Below are 19,126 nucleotides of genomic sequence, written 5' to 3' on the forward strand. Positions count from 1 at the left end.
TCTTTTTAAACCTGGATCAGTAAAAAAAAAAAAATATATATATATATATATATATACACACACACATGCATATACACAAAGCAATCTGATATTTTGTATAAACTTTGTGTTTATTTGTCTTTAAAATTAAGCATTTCTTTTTTAATATAAATTTATTTAATTGGAGGTTAATTACTTTACAATATTGTATTGGTTTTGCCATACATCAACATGAATCTGCCACATTTCTATGTCGCAAAGAGTCAGACACAACTGAGCAACTGAACTGAACTGAACTGATGTTCCTTTTAGCTTTCAGAATCAAAGTTCCTGACATCTCACTCTAGATTCAAATCTTCTATAATTTTAATCTCTCTAACATCTCCATCATCTAGTCTCTCTATTAAGAAGAAAAATTGTGTAGTTGTGGATGAGTTTCTCTGAGAGTTATCTAGTATTATTCCTTCTCTCTCAGCGGATTAAATGTCATTTACTTAGTAAACTTCTAGTCTTTCCCATTTAATGCTTTCCTCTATTCCTTGGGATAGATCACTTAGGAAGGCTTTCTTAACCCTCCTTGCTCTTCTTTGGAACTCAGCATTCAGATGGATATATCTTGCCTTTTCTCCTTTGCCTTTAGCTTCTATTCTTTTCTCAGCTGTTTGTAAGGCCTCCTCAGACAACCATTTTGCCTTTTTGCATTTCTTTTTGGGGGATGGTTTTGATCTCTGCCTCCTGTACAATGTTATGAACCTCTGTCCATGGTTCTTCAAGCACTTTGTCTATCAGATCTAATTCCTTGAATTTATTTGTCACTACCACTGTATAATCATAAGGGATTTGATTTAGGTCACACCTGAATGGTCTAGGGTTTTCCCCTATTTTCTTCAATTTAAGGCTGAATTTGGCAATAAGGAGTTAATAATGTGAGCCACAGTCAGCTCCCAATCCTGTCTTTGCTGACTGTATAGAGCTTCTCCAACTTTGGCTGCAAAAAAATATATATAATCAATCTGTTTCAGTATTGACCATCTGGTGATGTCCATATGTAGAATCTTCTCTTGTGTGTTGGAAGAGGGTATTTGCTATGAGCAGTGTGTTCTCTGGCAAAACTCTGTTAGTCTTTGCCCTGCTTCATTTTGTACTCCAAGGTCAAACTTGCCTGTTACTCCAGGTATCTCTTGACTTCCTACTTTTGCATTCCAGACCCCTATAATGAAAAGGACATCTTTTTTGGTGTTAGCTCTAGAAGGTCTTGTGGGTCTTCATAGAACCATTCAAATTCAGCTTCTTTGGCATTAGTGGTTGGGGCTACTCTTGGATTACTGTGATATTGACTGGTTTGCTTTGGAAACAAAGAGATCATTCTGTCGTTTTTGAGATTGCATCCACGTACTGCATTTCGGACTCTTTTGTTGACTATGAGGGCTTTTCCATTTCTTCTAAGGGATTCTTGTCCACAATTGATATAATGTTCACCTGATGAATTAAATTCACTCATTCTGGCCCACTTTAGTACACTGATTCTTAAAATTTCAATGATCACTCTTGCTACCACCTGTTTGACCACTTCCAATTTACCTTGATTCATGGACCTAACATTCCAGGTTCCTAGGCAATATTCTTTACAGCATCAGACTTTATTTCCATCAGCAGTCACATCCACAACTGGGTTTTGTTTTCACTTTGGCTCAGGCTCTTCATTCTTTCTGGAGTTATTTTTCCACTCCACTTTATCCATTAGCATATTGGACACCTACCAACCTAGGGAGTTCACCTTTCAGTGTCATATCTTTTTGCCTTTTCATGCTGTTTCTGAGGTTCTCAAGGCAAAAATACTGAAGTGGTTTGCCATTTCCTTTTTCAGACTTTATTTTCATGGGCTCCAAAATCACTGAAGATGGTGACTGCTCCATGAAATTAAAAAACACATGCTCCTTGGAAGACAAGCTATTACAAACCTATACAGCATATTAAAATAAGCCTAGACATATTAAAAAGCAGAGACATTACTTTGCTGACAAAGATTGATGTAGTCAAAGCTATGTTTTTTCCATTAGTCATGTACGGATATGAGAATTGGAGCACAATGAAGGTTGAGTGCCAAAGACTTGATGCTCTTGAACTGTGGTGCTGGAGAGACTCTTGAGAGTCTCTTGAACTGCAAAGAGATCAAACTAGTCAATCCTAAAGAAAATCAGTCCTGAATATTCATTGGAAGAACTGATGCTGAAATTGAAGCTCCACCTAATACGAAGAACTGACTCATTGGAAAAAACCCTAATGCTAGGAAAGATTGAAGGCAGGAGGAGAAGGGGATGACAGAGGATGAGATAGATGACTGGATGGCATCACCAAATCTTGGAGATGAGGTAGAGGAATCTCTGGGAGTTGGTAATGGACAGGGAAGAAACCTGGCATGCTGCAGTCCATGGGATTGCAAAGAGTCGGTTAGGATTGAGTGACTGAACTAACTATGGAAACCTAAAACATCAGGGATTCATATTAGAATATAAAAAAACATCTGGGGCTAATATTTGATTATTGATGTTTGCTTTCTGATTCTATAGCACCTGCAGTTTGAAAAATTAAGCAAAAGGTGACAGTCCAATACATTTTTCATATCTGAATGATTTCTAATCTTGATTCTGTGAGTGTATCCATTCAACAACAAATATTTATTGAGCTTCCTCTTCATTGCTGTTGTTTATTAATTTGGAGAGCAGAAGGAAATTAGTAAATATTTTTTGAGAATTTACTCTTCCAGGAAATCTAAAACCATCATATTTATTAATTCATAGGATAGATACATAGAGATCTTATTCATAGGCAATATTATTCTCATTTTATACATATAGAAACTTAAGTAAGGTAACCTATTCAAGTTTTCATGGGGAAGAAGTGACAGAGATGGGGTTAAAACAGCAGTCTGGCCCCGGAGTAACGACTTTGCATATTGTATTATATGGAAGAAAAATAGAAGACTCTAATTTTAAAACTCCATCTATGATTTGGAGAAATATTATGGTAAGCATTAAGTGTGCTACAAAATAGAGAAGGTTAGTTTCTCTTCATTGTGGAGGTCTTCATAACAGACGTTCTCCATATCACTCAACTAACCAAACTTCTCTTTGCCAAGAGAGATGTTCCCTCACTACCTTTTACTCAAATATATATATATATATATATATATATATATATATATATATATATATATATATATATATTTGTGTTTGGAAATTAATGTAAAAATTTTAGAAACCATCCTTGGCAGAAATTATTTATTGCTCTCAATGCCTAAGAAGATTTACAAGGTTAATTTAAGATTACATATATATTCCATATGCAATATTCAAGATTAATATTACATATATTGTATGGGGAGGCCTTACAACTAGCTGTGAAAGGAAGAGAAGCGAAAAGCAAAGAAGAAAAGGAAAGATATAAGCATCAGAATGCAGAGTTCCAAAGAATAGCAAGAAGAGATAAGAAAGCCTTCCTCAGTGATCAATGCAAAGAAATAGAGGAAAATAACAGAATGGGAAAGACTAGAGATCTCTGCAAGAAAATTAGAGATATCAAGGGAACATTTCATACAAAATAGGCTTGATAAAGGACAGAAATTGTATGGACCTAACAGAAGCAGAAGATATTAAGAAGAGGTGGCAAGAATACACAGAAGAACTGTACAAAAAAGATCTTCACGACCCAGATATTCACGATGGTGTGATCACTCACCTAGAGCTAGATATCCTGGAATGTGAAGTTAAGTGCCTTAGAAAGCATCACTACAAACAAAGTTAGTGGAGGTAATGGAATCCCAGTTGAGCTATTCCAAATCCTGAAAGATGATGCTGTGAAAGTGCTGCACTCAATATGCCAGCAAATTTGGAAAACTCAGCAGTGGCCACAGGACTGGAAAAGGTCAGTTTTCATTCCAATCCCAAAGAAAGGCAATGCCAAAGAATGCTCAAACTACCGCACAATTGCACTCATCTCACGTGCTAGCAAAGTAATGCTAAAAATTCTCCAAGCCAGGCTTCAGCAATATGTGAACCATGAACTTCCAGATGTTCAAGCTGGTTTTAGAAAAAGCAAAGGCACCAGAGACCAAATTGCCAACATCTGCTGGATCATGGAAAAAGCAAGAGAGTTCCAGGAAAACATTTATTTCTGCTTTATTGACTATGCCAAAGCCTTTGACTCTGTGGATCACAGTAAACTGTGGGAAAGTCTGAAAGAGATGGGAATACCAGACCACCTGACCTGCCTCTTGAGAAATCTGTATGCAGGTCAGGAAGCAACAGTTAGAACTGGACACGGAACAACAGCCTGGTTCCAAATAGGAAAAGGAGTACGTCAAGGCTGTATATTGTCACCCTGCTTATTTAACTTATATGCAGAGTACATCATGAGAAACACTGGGCTGGAAGAAGCACAAGCTGGAATTAAGATTGCCAGGAGAAATATCAATAAGCTCAGATATGCAGATGACACCTCCCTTATGGCAGAAAGTGAAAAGGAACTAAAAATCCTCTTGATGAAGGTGAAAGAGAAGAGTGAAAAAGTTGGCTTAAAGCTCAACATTCAGAACACGAAGATCATGGCATCTGGTCCCATCACTTCATGGGAAATAGATGGGGAAACAGTGGAAACAGTGTCAGCCTTTATTTTTGGGGGTTCCAAAATCACTGCAGATGGTGACTGCAGCCATGAAATTAAAAGACGCTTACTCTTTGGAAGGAAAGTTATGACCAACCTAGATAGCATATTCAAAAGCAGAGACATTACTTTGACAACAAACGTCCATCTAGTCAAAGCTATGGTTTTTCCAGGGGTCATGTATGGATGTGAGATTTGAACTGTGAAGAAAGCTGAGCACTGATAAATTGATGATTTTGAACTGTGAGGTTGGAGAAGACTCTTGAGAGTCCCTTGGACTGCAAGGAGATCCAGCCAGTCCATTCTGAAAATCAGCCCTGGGATTTCTTTGGAAGGAATGATGCTAAAGCTGAAACTCCAGTACTTTGGCCATCTCATGTGAAGAGTTGACTCATTGGAAAAGACTCTGATGCTGGGAGGGATTGGGGGCAGGAGCAGAAGGGGACAACAGAGGATGAGATGGCTGGATGGCATCACTGACTAGATGGACGTGAGTCTGAGTGAACTCCGGGAGCTAGTGATGGACAGGGAGGCCTGATATGCTGTGATTCATGGGGTCGCAAAGAGATGGACACGACTGAGTGACTGAACTGAACTGATAGGAGGTAGAGACTCGAAGAATAGAACCAAGACCAAAGTCTAGGAACAAATCTGCTAAAATTTAACCAAGAATCACAGGTCATAGAAAATAAACTCTTAGACGAGATTCCATATCAGGGTCATGCGAGTTAATGTGAAGTGATAAAGGGCATCATATGCCAAACAGTCAGTGTAGAAAGCTGGTTGGTGAATGAAGTGGGAGGATGATTAGGCCTATTTAAAGTAAAAGACTAAGCAAATAATCCAATGGCCAATGTTTCTAAAATAAATAATTCAGAGATTAAAGTTTCTAAGATAAAAGTTAATCAGGAATCATAGGTCATAGAAAAGCAGCTTGTAAGTGAGGTAACACAATAAGCACATGCACAGCAAAGTGAAGAAAGACATGTCAAAAAAATAGCAAAAAATCAAAGTAGGATGCTGGGCTGTGAATGGAGTGTATGTGTGAACATATACTAAACAAATAATCCAAAACCATAAAAAAGCTTAGAGAAATCTTCAGCGATCAATGCAAAGAAATAGAGGAAAACAACAGAATGGGAAAGACTAGAGATCTCTTCAAGAAAATCAGAGATACCAAAGGAACATTTCATGCAAAGATGGGCTCGATAAAGGACAGAAATGGTATGGACCTAACAGAAGCAGGAGATATTAAGAAGAGGTGGCAAGAATACACAGAAGAACTGTACAAAAAAGATCTTCATGACCCAGATAATCACAATGGTGTGATCACTCACCTAGAGCCAGACATCCTGGAATGTGAAGTCAAGTGGAACTTAGAAAGCATCACTACAAACAAAGCTAGTGGAGGTGATGGAATTCCAGTTGAGCTATTCCAAATCCTGAAAGATGATGCTGTGAAAGTGCTGCACTCAATACGCCAGCAAATTCGGAAAACTCAGCAGTGTCCACAGGACTGGAAAAGGTCAGTTTTCATTCCAATCCCAAAGAAAGGCAATGCCAAAGAATGCTCACACTACCACACAATTGCACTCATCTCACATGCTAGTAAAGTAATGCTCAAAATACTCCAAGCCAAGCTTCAGCAATATGTGAACCGTGAACTTCCTGATGTTCAAGCTGGTTTTAGAAAAGGCAGAGGAACCAGAGATCAAATTGCCAACATCTGCTGGATCATGGAAAAAGCAAGAGAGTTCCAGGAAAACATCTATTTCTGCTTTATTGACTATGCCAAAGCCTTTGACTGTGTGGATCACAATAAACTGTGGAAAATTCTTCAAGAGATGGGAATACCAGACCACCTGATCTGCCTCTTGAGAAATTTGTGTGCAGGTCAGGAAGCAACAGTTTGAACTGGACATAGAAAAACAGACTGGTTCCAAATAGGAAAAGGAGTACATCAAGGCTGTATATTGTCACCCTGCTTATTTAATTTATATGCAGAGCATATCATGAGACACACTGGGCTGGAAGAAGCACAAGCTGGAATCAAGATTCCTGGGAGAAATATCAATAAGCTCAGATATGCAGATGACACCTCCCTTATGGCAGAAAGTGAAGAGGAAGTCAAAAGCCTCTTGATGAAAGTGAAAGTGGAGAGTGAAAAAGTTGGCTTAAAGCTCAACATTCAGAAAACAAAGATCATGGCATCCGGTCCCACCACTTCATGGGAAATAGATGGGGAAACAATGGAAACAGTGTCAGACTTTATTTTGGGGGCCTCCAAAATCACTGCAGATAGTGACTGCAGCCATGAAATTAAAAGACGCTTACTCCGTGGAAGGAAAGTTATGACCAACCTAGATAGTATATTCAAAAGCAGAGACATGACTTTGCCAACAAAGGTTCGTCTAGTAAAGGCTATGGTTTTTCCTGTGGTCATGTATGGATGTGAGAGTTGGACTGTGAAGAAGGCTGAGCACTGAAGAATTGATGCTTTTGAACTGTGATGTTGGAGAAGACTCTTGAGAATCCCTTGGACTGCAAGGAGATCCAACCAGTCCATTCTGAAGGAGATCAGCCCTGGGATTTCTTTGGAAGGAATGATGCTAAAGCTGAAACTCCAGTACTTTGGCCACCTCATGTGAAGAGTTGACTCATTGGAAAAGACTCTGATGCTGGGAGGGATTGGGGCAAGAGGAAAAGGGGACAACAGAGGATGAGATGGCTGGATGGCATCACTGATCGATGGTCGTGAGTCTCAGTGAACTCCGGGAGTTGGTGATGGACAGGGAGGCCTGGCAATCTGCAATTCATGGGGTTGCAAAGAGTCGGACACGACTGAGCTACTGATCTCATCTCAATGGGACAGAGGTGCAAGTGACTGGTGCAAATAGACTTTTGCAACCAAGGCAGGTTTTCTAGCCTGGCTTTCCAGAATTTTTATGTCATTCCTTTAACAAGGAGCCATCACAGCATTGCTGATTTAGTCTAAGAATAGAAATTAACAAAGGAGATCCTTTAACCAAGTTATAAATACTAAAAAGGAAGATTTTTATCAGTCTTTAGCAGGTGTATCTCCCTTATCACTCATTCTGATGTGCTTTTTAATATTTGTTTTTAGTTTTACCAATATTTATAATTTTTCTGGAGACCAAAGACACACATTTAGACACAGGAACACACTTGACAGACTGAATTATAAGATAGTTCCTTAGTTGCCCATCCTTTTTTCCTTTTTAGACAGTTATCAAGCAGCCTTCCATTGCCATTAGTTTGTAGTAATCTATACAGTCAGAATGTTTCAAATTTCCTAGGAGAGAAAAAATAAATAACATAAAGATGAAGGTGAAAGCCATTATTTCATTTATTGCATCTCAATCATCATACACTTTCTTGATCACAGATGGTTCAAGAATTTTGTCCCACAATAAGTTTGTTCTTCAAAACATACTGAAAAGGTTGAGACTTTAGCTATAGGAGGGGAGGCTATTGATTCCCGGTGAGATCTGCATCATTAGGGAGGCTTCCTAAACTACTGGAGGGTCTTTTCTTACCTTTTTCTATACTTTGAAAAGTTCTCATGTGTAACCAGGATCCTCTGGTGCCTGGCTAGGTGACCTGAAGACCAGATTAAAACAAGTGTGAGAAGTGCAAATTCTTCATGCTGTTGGTCCATATTTAATGTGGAAAGTCATTAATAATCTTTAGAAAACAATATCTATGTGACTGAGATCAAGTTGGTGAAGTAGAAAGACCCTAGACTTATCTTTTCCCATGGACACACCAAAATACAACTACTCACAAAGCAATTATCTTTGAGAACAACCTGAAGACTATCAGAAAAGACTTTCCACAACTACAGATATAAAGAAGGAGCCACAACAAGACAAGTAGGAGGAGCAGAGATACAGTCTAACTGGGACCCATACCCTGAGGTTGGCCACCTACAAACAGGAGGAATATCACGACCATAGAGGTCCTTCTCCAGGAGACAGGGGTTTTAGCCCCCACATCAAGCTCCCTATTTTGGTAAGATATACCCCAGAATGTCTGGCTTTGAAAACCAGAGGGGTTTACATTCAAGTAAACAGGAAACTGTAAACAGAGACTGTTCTCAAAGGGTGTACACAAAATCTCACTTAGTTTGAGTGCCAGTGAAATCAGTAGTTTGAAAGACGCCTGGGCAAGAACCGCTTGCTGTTTTTGGAGCATCTCCTGGAGAGGTACTGTGCAGCTGGGACTACACCTGGGGATGTGGCTCTGGTGGTAGCCATTTTGGGGATCTCTCTCCACCATTCTGACACCAATCCTGGCAAGGACCATTTTAGAATCCTCCTTCTAACCTATTAGCACCAGAAGCTTCCCCTGACAATCGCTTCATAGCAATCACACAATGCTGGGTTCTCTCTGGAAGATGGGATCCTCAGTTAGTTTAAAAATGTTTAAAAGGTCAGAATATTAAGTAAAAATGCACAAATATCATGAAAGTGATACAAATCTAATGCTATACAGTGGAAAACAAGAAGATCATTTAGATTGCAATATTCGTCACATGTGTAAATAATTACAGAGGGAAATTGACTTAGAATTAAAATCTATTAGTGAACAGGAAGAGAAGGGGACAACAGAGGATGAGATGGCTGGATGGCATCACTGACTCGATGGGCGTGAGTCTGAGTGAACTCCGGGAGTTGGTGATGGACAGGGAGGCCTGGCATGCTGTGATTTATGGGGTCGCAAAGAGTCAGACATGACTGAGAGACTGAGCTAAACTGAACTGAACTGAGTGAACTTGTAACGTGTGATACAAGAGTTAATCTTTAATAGTTACATGAACCTAGAAAGATTCAAAGGTGCCAAGGGAAGAAGTTATTATGAGCTATGTAAGTTTCTCACTTACATGTGTTCTTCCCTCTCTTTTTTCTCTACATATGTTTGTTCAAATTGTAAATGCTGGCATTATTTGTTCATCTTGGCCAATACAGAACTGTAACTTTATTGGTCTATCTTCTAAGAAAAAATGGATATATATTCACAAGTTTCCATATATTCCTTTCCCTATTTTCTTTTTCAGGAAGATGTACTACATTGTATGAATTGATGAGTAAAACTGATTTTGGTTGATAATAAGCTATTGGGATTTTGAATTTCCCCAACCAGTCTTACCAAGTTTTGATTTTGTTGGAAGACTCCACTGAAAACCTGCCAAACCCCTGCATAAGGTAAAATTTTGATCTTGAAAAGAGTTTTTTTCCATTCCCAGCCCAAATACTGTCTTATGGAAATGACATGCTGCTGCTGCTAAGTCGCTTCAGTCGTGTCCGACTCTGTGCGACCCCATAGATGGCAGTCCACCAGGCTCCTCTTCCCATGGGATTTTCCAGGCAAGAGTACTGGAGTGGGGTGCCATTGCCTTCTCCTGGAAATGACATGGGCACTATATAAAATTTCTTCACACCATTCTTTCATTACTGTGTGTTTCATGTTTCACTATTACTGAATATTCTGGGATATATAACAGTCATAAAAAGTATGAGAGAAGTGCAAGATTATATGGATATAGCCACTAGGAAAAGTCTTCCAACACATGAGAAATAATATTTTTTCAACAAATGTGTATTCTTTGTCTGCCAAATGCCAAATTCTATACTCTCACAGAAGAAGGAGGGGTGGAAGAGAGAGACACAATGGTGGTCCTTGGGGGTCTTACAGACTGGTCAGCCAGAAAAAATATGAATGTTAAACAATCACATATAATAAAGTACAAATCAAAAGATACATAAGATTGAGGTGATGTGGGAGTGATCTCTCATATTTTATTAAAGTAAATTGCAATGAAATATCTAAAAGAATCAAATTCTGATAATGCCATATTAAAATTGGAAATATATGAGAGTATTTAAAGACTATGGAACTGAGTGACTGAACTGAACTGATGGAGTCTGGTGCTTTAATATATGATACTATGATAGGTAAGAAATATATAAAAAGCAGATGGATGCATGAGATATAGGAAGAAACATATGGTTTACTTTATAGGCCATAACTACTGAGAATAAAATTAATCCACCAGATACATAAAGCTCCTGGGCTTCCCAGATGGCACTAGCGGTAAAGAACCTCAGGTTTAATCTCTGGGTCATGAAGATTTGCTGGAGAAGGGCATGGCAACTCACTCTAGTATTTTTGCCTGGAGAATCCTATGAGCAGAGGAATCTGGCAGATTACAGTCCATAGCATCACAAAGAGTCAGACACCATTAGAATGACTTAGATCACATGTACATGAAGCACTTAACACAGTGCCAAAAACATAGTGATTCATAACTATTGGCTACCATGACTTAATTTTTTTAGTGAACTTTTGGCCAAAGGAATTTGCCTCAAAAATCAAAAAAAGAAGAAAATATTAAAATGATATTTGAAGTTTTAAGCAATCTTACCAATATCTACACTGGAGGGATTCCTTCTGATGTGTGTATGTGTATATATACTGTCAAACTCATGATATTTTTTCCAAAAATTTTGTGAATGCACTTCAGTATTTTTTCTGATCTTATCTGAGGTGAAAGAACTTCACAACACAAAACAGACCAGAAATCATTGCATCCTGATAATACAATTCATGAAAATAAGCCTCTCTAAGGAATTGGTGCTAGTGGTAAAGTACTGGCCTGCCAATACAGGAGATGTAAGAGTCGCAGATTGGATCCCTGGATTGGGAAGATCCCCTGGATGAGGGCATGGCAAACAATTCCAGTATTCTTGCCTGGAGAATCCCACGGACAGAGAAATCGGGCAGACTATAGTCCATGGGTGTGCAAAGAGTTGGAATCTAGTGAAGTTACTTAGCACTCATGACACAGTGCCTAATTTCATAGGTATAGTTCTATTTCAATCATGTAAATGGCCTGATTTCTTTAATACCACAGTTGGTAAAGAATCTGCCTGCAATGCAGGAGACCTGGGTTTTATCCCAGGGTAGGGAAGATCCCCTGGAGAAGGAAATGGAAGTTTACTCCAGTATTCTTGCCTGGAGAACTCCATGGACAGAGGAGCCAGTCAGTCTACAGTTCATGGGGTCAAAAAGAATCAGACATGATTGAGAGAATAACTTTCAACCCTCACTTTTCAAGCTGCCTGATCTCACACCAGGTTTGTAAACACATATAGTAAGGTAAATACCAGGGACGAAGTACCTGGTTTAGTATTAACGTGCACAATGTTGTTGTTGTTCAGTTGCAGGTCCAACTCTTTTTGACCCCATAAACTGCAGCATGCCAGGCTTCCTTGTCCTTCACCATCTCCTGGAGCTTGCTGAAACTCATGTCCATTGAGGCAGTGATACCATCAAAGCACCGCCTCCTCTGTCGTTACATCTCTTGCCCTCAATCTTTCCCAGCATCGGGATCTCTTTTAATGAGTCAGCTCTTTGTATCAAGTGGCTAAAGTATTTGAGTTTCAGCTTCAGCATCAGTCCTTCCAATGAATATTAAGGATTGATTTCCATTAGAATTGATTGGTTGGATAGCCTTACTGTCCAAGGGACTCTAAAGAATCTTCTCTAGTGCCACAATCCAGTTCAGTCCAGTTCAGGTCAGTCATGTCCAACTCTTTGTGATCCCATGGACTACAGCATGCCAGGCCTCCCTGTCCATCATCAACTCCTAGAACTTGCTCAAACTCATATCCATTGAAATCGTGATACGATCCAACCATCTCATCCTGTCATCCCCTTCTCCTCCTGCCTTCAATCTTGCTCAGCATCGAGGTCTTTTCTAATGAGTCCATTCTTTGCATCAGGTAGCCAAAGTATTGGAGTTTCAGCTTCAGCATCAGTCTTTCCAATGTATATTAAGGGCTGATTTCCTTTAGGATGGACTAGTTGGATCTCCTATTGGAGAAGGAAATGGCAACCCATTCCAGTGTTCTTGCCTGGAGAATCCCAGGGACGGGGGAGCCTGGTGGGCCGCCGTATATGGGGTCGCACAGAGTCGGACGCTACTGAATCGACTTAGCAGTAGCAGCAGTAGCAGTTGGATCTCCTTGCAGTCCAAGGGACTCTCAAGAGTCTTCTCCAACACCACAGTTCAAAAGCATCAATTCTTCGGCACTCAGCTTTCTTTATAGTCCAATTCTCTCATCTATACATGACTACTGGAAAATCCATAGCTTTGACTAGATGGACCTTTGTCGACAATGTTTCTGCTTTTTAGCATGCTGTCTAGCTTGGTCATAGTTTCTGCCAAGGAGCAAGCGTCTTTAATATCACAGCTGAAGTCACCATCTTCAGTGATTTTGGAGACCAAGAAAATAAATTCTCTCACTGTTTCCATTGTTTTCCCATCTATTTGCCATGAAGTGATGGGACCAGATAACATGATCTTAGTTTTCTGAATCTCGCATTTTAAGAAAGCATCAAATCTTTGATGTTCAAGCTCCTTTATGGTCCAGTGATAAAGAAACCACAAGCCAGTGTAGGAGCTACAGGAGATGTGGGCTCAATTTGTGAGTCAGGAGATCCACTGAAGTTTTTCAGTAGGTCAGTCATGTCTGACTCTTTGCCACCCCATGGACCGCTGCACACCAGCCTTCCCTGTACTTCACCATCTCCCAGAGCTTGCTCATACTCATGTCCATTGAGATCGTGATGCTATCCAACCATCTTGTCCTCTGTCATCCCCTTCTCCTGTCTTCAATTTTTTCCAGCATCATGTCTTTTCTAATGAGTTAGTTCTTTGCATCAGGTGGCCAAAATACTGGAGCTTCAGTTTCAGTATCCATCCTTCAAATGAACATTCAGGACTGATTTCCTTTAGGACTGACTGGTTTTATCTCCTTGCTATCCAAGGGACTCTCAAGAGTCTTCTCTAACACCACAGTTCAAAACCTGCACAATAGGATCCACATTTAAAAATGTAGATGAAAGTTTTCTGTAACTTTATGTCATGAACCATAATTAGTTCTAGATAGCTGGATCAGGTGTTTTACCCAAGTAGTTACCCACTCATGGTGCAAAACCCACCCAAAATAAATAGCTTTCAGGCAAAATCTGTATATCACATTCCCTGTATATCATAGTGTCAGTATCCTTAAAATATCTGGGCCGAGATCAGAAATAAAATCAAATTTATACTCAACATTTTAACATCCCATATAAAAATAGTGATAATATATGATATTGCAATTTCATTAGATTTTGAATAAAAATAGGGTGAAATAAGCTATGGAAATTTTGAAAAGCTATTTCCTTAACAGAGATGAAATTAATGTAGCATACCCAGTATTATCAGAGCATGAGCTAGGAAGAAAACAGAAATAAAATTTTAAGATAAGAAAAAAATACTTTCAGCAGTCTTTGTCTCTTTCAGGCAATTACTGTAATATCATGAGAAGTTTAATAGATCAGAGTTTTAGCTGAGGCTTAAATTTAGGGAACTTGTGGATATTGAGAATTTGAAACACCAATAAATAAATAATAAATAATGGTTAATAAATTGAGAGTTCTTATTTATTTATATAGAGATGATTTAACTAAAGCGCTTTTCTTCTTTTGGCAAGCAATTATATGTAACCTCTTACTCTGTTTATATTATCATGAAAAAGTGAAAAGCAAAAGTATTAGTTACTCAGTTGTGTACAACTCTTTGCCATCCCATGGACTAGAGCCAACCAGGTCCCTCTGTCCATGGAATTCTTCAGTTAAGAATATGGGAGTGGGTTGCCATTCCCTTTTCCAGGGGATCTTCCCTACCCAGGAATTGAACCTAGGTCTGTCTCCTGCCTTGAAGGTAGATTCTTTACCATCTGAGGCACTAGGGAAAGCCCATCACCCTTATATTATCATACTTATCCTTGTAATCAGGAAAGCCTTTATATCAGAAGACCTGTCCTGAAAACTGCCAAGAAGAAAAGTAGATCAATTTAGTAATGAATACATTGGACAAAGAATGACATACAAATTCATGAAGCTGAGCTACAGACTGTTTTTCATTTTATTTGAGGAATTCTATTAGGAGTTCAGGTCCTTTTAAATACCTGTCTTTTGTCAACTTCTCCAAAACAAACCAAGAAAGAAAAAGAAAAATAATAATAACTTGATCTTGCTAGGCTAGGATTGTTTAACTTATTATAGGAAACAAGATAGCACTTTGAGAGAGTTTCATCAATTTTCAATAAAAGGAAATCAGAAAAAGATAATTCTAAGGTGTTGAGTTCTGGTTGGTGATATTAAGGAGAACTTAGTAATGTAAGGAACAGTTTGGAATTTAGCAAAGTTGAAGGCATAACTTTGGATTTCTGGACACAGTAAGGTCATGAATCTTGTCCTGGTGAGCAAGCCATATGTTTTAATAAGCATACTATTTTACTTGTGTGCTTGTATAATCCTGTCATCCTGGGACAAATTACTAAGCCATTGTTTCTGGATCTTAGCAATATTTAACAGAGAATGAGAAAAAAAATTCCTGGTCCTGCTATTGTTTGAGACATAGAATAAAAATTACATTGTTTTAAAAACTCACTGAAGAAAATCAATGTGTTTTCACAATGTGAAATGTTCTTCACTGGAGACTTTCATTTTAGTGACATCCTGTGTTAGTAAGTGATAAATAAATCACCATTCTTGTTAGTAGTCAATGATAATATGTTGGTTAAAGAAAATAAATTGCATATCACATCTCTTTCTAAATGGTTTTAATAGTATAGCATATTAGAAGATGATGCTATTCTAACAATTATCTCTCTTTAGAAATGTATGTATTCATGTTCTTCAAACAAACTAAAGAAAGAATGAATGAAACAAAACCCCTCTCTGTGCTGATTCCCCTTCATAATACAACAAACTACTTCTTTTCAGGAAATCGAAGAGTTTGTCCAAAGCTCTGGAGAAGATGGCTTTGTATTACTGAGTTTGGGGTCAATGGTTGAAAACCTTCCAGAAGAAAGGGCTAACATGATTGCATCAACCCTTGCCCAGATTCCACAGAAGGTCTGTTAAATTGCCTTTGTACTGAACAACTACTTGAATGAATCTCTTTAAAGTCTGGAGTGGGTCCGTTAGAATGTTTTTTGCAAAGGGACAGAAACAGAGAATATCATAACATGGTTAGACCAAAATGAATTGGTATATCTCATTTTTCTTTGGAAGTTGAATTTTAAAATGGAACAAGGGGGACATATGTGCTTAATGTTCCAATTCAAGTTTTACTTTGTTCTGAGAGACATTTCTATCTTAGAGATTATGTTTGGTATTCTAGTGCTATTAAGTTAATAGTAAGAACACAAAAACATCCAAATCTTGCCCCACAAATCACAGTGTTTCCTAGAGGACTTCCTGGGGGGACTACGGGTGTTCTGAGCAGCCGAGAGGTATCCTGTTGCCGTTCACTTGATAGCTGCACTCAATATTCGATATTTAAAATAGAATTTTGAAAAAGACTGAGTTGGAGCATAAAGATTCAAATCCTTCCTCCTACTCCTGCTCTCTCTTTTCCCAAGATGAAAACAGCATATGTCTTAAAATCATTTGTTGAGGAAAAGATCAAGAGAGAAGCCTGGGATCCAGGGTTTTCTCCTGTTAAAATGGAAAAAGATGACAGGAAGGGGCATCGGCTCCAGCTTTAAGGTCTCTTAGCCCTGCCCATTGGAGAAGGTGATGGTGCCCCACTCCAGTACTCTTGCCTGGAAAATCCTATGGACAGAGGAGCCTGGTAGGCTGCAGTCCATGGTGTCACGAAGAGTCGGACACGACTGAGCGGCTTCGCTTTCACTTTTCACTTTCATGCTTGGAGAAGGAAATGGCAACCCACTTCAGTGTTCTTGCCTGGAGAATCCCAGGGACGGGGGAGCCTGGTGGGCTGCCATCTATGGGGTCGCACAGAGTCGGACACAACTGAAGCAACTTAGCAGCAGTAGCAGCAGCAGTACTGACCATTAGCAACTTGACCTAATCAACATACTGTTTTGACTAACTAGATGAACAACTACTTTCTCAGAGGTGGGAAGGAGGAGGAGAGGTAAAAACTGGGAAGCATGGAAGAGTCAGTGTTAGCGGAGAAAAAATTAAAAGACGCCTCCTGCTAAAGTCCTGTAGTTATTTATGGCAGTATAAATCCATCAGTACTCGTTCATTAGCTGTGAAATACTTGCCCTAAACTACCCCAAACAACCTTTACTATTTTCATGTTTGAGAAACTGGAATCAGGCTGCCAGCCTTAACAAGTAATAGACAGCTACCTACCTTAAACAAACAAACAAACAAAAAATAGCCTTACCCCACTAACTTTACAAAAAAATCTTCATGACCCAATTAATCACAATGGTGTGATCACTCACCTAGAGCCAGACATCCTGGAATATGAAGTCAAGTGGATCTTAGAAAGCATCATTATGAACAAAGATAGTGGAGGTGATGAAATTCTAGTTGACCTATTTCAAATCCTAAAAGATGATGCTCTGAAAGTGCTGCACTCAATATGCCAGCAAGCTTGGAAAACACAGCAGTGGCCAGAGGACTGGAAAAGGTCAGTTTTCATTCCCGTCCCAAAGAATGGCAATCCCAAAAAATGTTCAAATTACCAAATAATTGCACTCATCTCACATACAAGGAAAGTAACGCTCAAATTTCTCCAGCCAAGCTTCAGTAGTATGTGAACCATGAACTTCCAGATGTTCAAGCTGGATTTAGAAAAGGCAGAGGAACCAGAGATCAAATGTCAACATCCTCTGGATCAACAAAAAAAGCAAGAGAGTTCCAGAAAACATTTACTTTTGCTTTATTGACTGTGTCACAACCTTTGACTGTGGGGATCACAAAAAACTATGGAAAATTCTGAAAGAGATGGGAATACCAGACCACCTGACCTGCCTCCTGAGAAATCTGTATGCAGGTCAAGAATAAACAGTTAGAACTGGACATGGAATAACAGAATGTTTCCAAATCAGGAAAGGAGTAAGTCAAAGCTGTATGTTGTCACCCTGTTTATTTAACTTATATGCAGAATACATCATGAGAAATGCCTGGCTGGATGAAGCACAAGCTAGAATCAAGATTGCTGGGAGAAACATCAGTAACCTCAGATATGCAGATGACACCATCCTTATGTCAGAAAGCAAAGAAGAACTAAAGATCCTCTTGGTGAAAGTGAAAGAGGAGAGTAAAAATGTTGGCTTAAAGCTGAACATTCAGAAAACTAAGATCATGGCATCTGGTCCTATCATTTCATGGCAAATAGATGGGGAAACAATGGAAACAGTGAGAGACTTTAAGTTTTGGGTTCCAAAATCACTGCAGATGATGACTTTAGCCATGAAATTAAAGTTGCCTGTTCCCTGGAAGACAAGCTATGACCAACCTAGACAGCATATTAAAAAGCAGAGACATTACTTTACCAACACAGGTCCATCTAGTCAAAGCTATGGTTTTTACAGTAGTCATGTATGGATGTGAGTGTTGGACTATAAAGAAAACTGAGCACCGAAGAATTGATTCTTTTGAACTATGGTGTTGGAGAAGACTCTTGAGAATCCCTTGGACTGCAAGGAGATCCAACCAGTCAATACTAAAGGAAATAGTCCTGAATATTCACTGGAAGAACTGATGCTGAAGCTGAAACTCCAATGCTTTGGCGACCTGATGCAAAGAACTGATTCATTGGAAAAGACCCTGATGCTGCAAAAAATTGAAAGTGGGAGGAGAAGGAGAAGACAGAGGATGAGATGGTTGGATGGTATCCCCTACACAATGGACATGAGTTTGAATAGGTTCTGGGAGTTGGTGATGGACAGGGAAGCCTGCTGTTCTCAGTCTATGGGGTCGCAAAGAATCGGACATGACTGAGTGACTGAACGAACCACTAATCTAGATTTGGGGGTATTTCATCCCATTGAGAAATGAGAATTTCAGCATCAGTGATTTCTTTGGGGTGGGGTTAGCATCGCTGATACATTCTAGATTAGTATTTTCTATTATAAAAAAATGCAATTAGATCTCTTAACAAAACAAACTGGTAATAGGCTTATTTCAGTTTATAATGATCAATGAAAATTAATGTGGCACTCTCCTAGCTTTGTACAAAATATGTGCTTGGATAATCCCACTATTAATACTTTTGGAAGAAAAAAAATGAAATAATGTCTTAATAATTTTACACTTCAAAGATTATAGGAAGTGATTTTCCAATATGCAGTGTAAAATAATTTATATTCTCTCTACTAGTTGAAGAAATTTTATCTCATTATACCACATAGAAGAAAGTATAATATTGCTCACAAAATAAAACAGAAAGATACCCATTTCTATCAAAATGCTTCATGGAGAAAGAACCATAAGCAAATTTTCACCAATTTCGCTCAGAAACTGCTGAGCAAGCAAAGTATTTTCTAGATTCAAACCACAAGTTTGTTATGGCAAAACCAATACAATATTGTAAAGTAATTAACCTCCAATTAAAATAAATAAATTTATATTAAAAAAATTACAA

At 38.7% G+C, this 19,126-nt stretch overlaps 1 long non-coding RNA gene and 1 pseudogene across 1 annotated transcript; one reads left to right on the forward strand and one right to left on the reverse strand.

Annotated features, from left to right (window-relative positions):
• Positions 1 to 19,126, forward strand: part of LOC112586184 — a 32,987-nt pseudogene that overhangs the window by 4,466 nt on the left and 9,395 nt on the right.
• Positions 7,381 to 12,104, reverse strand: LOC112586185. The gene is made up of 3 exons (XR_003110593.3): positions 11,843 to 12,104; positions 8,199 to 8,262; positions 7,381 to 7,954 (listed from the first exon to the last, which is right to left on the reverse strand). It is a non-coding gene; the product is annotated as an uncharacterized LOC112586185 (long non-coding RNA).

This window comes from Bubalus bubalis, chromosome 7, assembly GCF_019923935.1.
Source record: "Bubalus bubalis isolate 160015118507 breed Murrah chromosome 7, NDDB_SH_1, whole genome shotgun sequence".
In the NCBI taxonomy this organism is placed as follows: Eukaryota; Metazoa; Chordata; class Mammalia; order Artiodactyla; family Bovidae; genus Bubalus; species Bubalus bubalis.